Source organism: Limulus polyphemus, unplaced genomic scaffold (genome assembly GCF_000517525.1).
Source record: "Limulus polyphemus unplaced genomic scaffold, Limulus_polyphemus-2.1.2 Scaffold587, whole genome shotgun sequence".
Classification (NCBI taxonomy): Eukaryota; Metazoa; Arthropoda; class Merostomata; order Xiphosura; family Limulidae; genus Limulus; species Limulus polyphemus.
Genome location: NW_013666197.1, coordinates 204,002 through 206,870, shown reverse-complemented (window position 1 = coordinate 206,870; position 2,869 = coordinate 204,002). Strand labels below are relative to the sequence as shown.

General features: G+C 29.3%; 1 protein-coding gene across 2 annotated transcripts in view; it reads left to right on the top strand.

The window, feature by feature from the left end:
* Positions 1–850: 850 nt before the first annotated feature.
* The window catches only part of LOC106459286 (dynamin-binding protein-like), a 79,162-nt gene continuing 77,143 nt past the window's right edge, over positions 851–2,869 (top strand). The window contains exon 1 of one of the 2 annotated variants that reach the window (XM_022385735.1): positions 851–862. The gene's annotated coding sequence lies outside the window, so the exon portion shown is untranslated. Of the gene's footprint in view, positions 863–1,345; positions 1,574–2,869 lie in introns of those variants that run through there. The other variant, XM_013918897.2, reaches the window with a different exon arrangement.

The following is a 2,869-nucleotide window of genomic DNA, read 5'->3' as shown; positions in this document are numbered from 1 at the left end:
TCTAGAAAATAGGTGGCGTGACACTAGTCACGTGATCTCGATGACGCAACATTAACAATAACGTAATTAGTATATCATGGGGCCTGATATGACCATTAATTTTTTTTAATAATTAAAGTGAATGAAAATTAAATTGTTACCCTTAATCTTATGTATAAAATATAGCTAAGAGCAACGAGGGGATAATATATTATTTTATTTTGGCATATCTTTTTTTAAATGTAATTGTTAAATTACTCGCATTCACGAACACATGCAATACCCTTGCATGTTTCTTACATTATGCAATCATAGATAAATTCTTAAAAATATTTTTATCTTTTAATTACCTCAGCAATCAGCGTTCTGAAATGTGGAAAGAAAATACGAAAGTGGTTTCCAGAAAATGACAAAAAGAAAAGGAGAAACTGAAATAGAAAAATCTGCTTTGGAAATAGTTCCCAAACTATCAAAGTTTTCTCAATTTGTAAGAGAACAGAGGAGCAGAACAATCCAACCAGCCTTTTCAAGCTTTTACCCTGAGTGATTCTCAACCCATTGTAGCAACTAAAAATTCTAGCACAAGTGTGGCTTCATCCCTTTATGATTTGCAAAAGGAAATGGCATGTGAGATGGAAAATCTCACTACTAATTCTGGCGAGGAAGTCGATTTCTCGTCTGATCCAGCATTATGGCCAGCGGACAGAAAAGGAATAATAGAATTTTGGACTCACAAAAATATGATTCCAGATCAAAATATAGCAGAGCAATATTTTTCACCTTCAAAGAGAGGTGTACATAAGAAGAAGTGTATCTATGTGTAATGCTGGAAAGCCTATCTTAACGGCGCTCAAAGTATATAACGATTAACCATGTTTGAAAAGTGTTTGATGTTTAGTGAAGTTTTGATTTATATTGGATGTTAGTTAGAAATGTTTAATGAATGTTGTTATAATTGTTCAATTCTGGTCTTGGACTCTGTTTCTTTATTCTAACTGTAAATTACCTCGAGTTAGCGACTTGTGGCTCCACTCTTCACGACAAATCCTCCAAATAAATAAATTTTGTGTAACAAACAGTTTTAATTGAAACTCCAACAATTAAGCCCACGAGAGCGCTACTCGTTACAACGTGCATTCTATCTAGCATTTATATTATAATATTGTAGCTTATAACACTATTACTATAAGTAATAACCTAATAAAAAATATGTGTGTGCTATAAATTTTGCCTATTTAAGATTAACATCGAAGCTTAAAATTAATTATATACCTATAGAACAGAAGAAAAAAAAACAAATACAAAAATTGTATCTTATATGAAAAAATCAGTAGGTGGCAGTTAGCCTTAAAAAGTTTTGAACTTAGCAACACCTATATCTGTTAATGTGCGGAACGTTATAATACCTTGGAATATATATATTTAATTATTGACAGTAATACCACGTGACTTCATTAAATAGTATAACATAAAATGATTATCATGTAAAGTTAATATTAGTTAATTTTACAGACTTGACTTACAATCATGTGAAGTTCGAACATTCATAAACTAAACGTACGTTTTAAGTTAAAATTGAATTTGGTTTTGAAAAGTAAGTAAAATATTTTATTTTTTATAAAGTTTTATGATATTTATTCTTATAGTTTATACTAAAATTATAGTACGCTGTATACATAATACAATTGTGGGACCTATCATGTCCTAATTGCAATCTCAAAATTATCTAATATCTTGATATTATCTCAAACTATTAAATGTTAAAAGTGTTATTAGTATTATTATTACTGAATATTAGTATTACTATGTTATTCATTTATTGACAATCTTACTCTTCTTAGAATGACGTTTGTTTTGTTTTGCGTTAACCTAATATATGTAGTTAGGCTTAATAATTAAATTGCAAATGCGATATTCTTAATAGAACTAGTAATAATAGTTATACTAATATTAGTATTTAGTACTAGTAAATTGACAAACAACGATTTATAAGCATAATGAAGTGACTTATTTTTTGGGGGGGAGGACATATTACATGTTTTTGCAGAACATTGGTCTGTCTACTATTAGTAGTAGTAGTGTTAGTAATAGTAATGTACTTCCATCCTCAGTTCTTGTTTGTACACGGTTAGCCTAACACTGTTGATTAGTATTCTGTCTCCGGACTGTTCATTAGTTTTGGCCGGATATTACTATTAGTATTAGTTCCTTTCTTCCTGTTTGGCAGTGCAGTAGTTAAAATGTTCATTTAAATTATATTGTAATTATGATTTTCCAGTCTAACTTAAAGTTAAAACCTAGGAAGTTACAAATATAATAAACAAGCAACATATAGGTCAATTAATAACTACTAGTTAATGAGTTTATATTTAATAAATATTGCAATAATAAATCTCAGTACATGTGTTTATGTACACAATTCCATTAAATTTTGATATTTTCTAAAGCTTATGATCCTACTTTCTTATGTCAAAAAAGTCTTATTAAACTTAGAAAGTAAATTGAAATAACTTTAACATGGTAAAAGAATAATATTATAGTTTTCTAGGCAAACATTTTAATACTCATTTGTTTAATGAAGTCTGTTTTAATCAGTTTCATGCAAAGGAATTAGTCATTAGCCATCAGCGACCCTAGTTTTTTAAATTGACTTAATATTTAAAATTTTTTAATATATGGCACTATTTTTTTTACTAATAGTACACATTTGTCAGTCAATTGACAGAAAATCTACCAGTGCTAGGCATATTGTTTTTTATTCTTGTAAAATTAGGTAAGAGTTCCATATGGCACCCCCACCCAAAAATTGTAGAATTGTACAAACCTAATAGAGAATCGGTGGTGGTGTGTCAAAAGACAACTACCAACTACACATACCAGGGCAAAGACG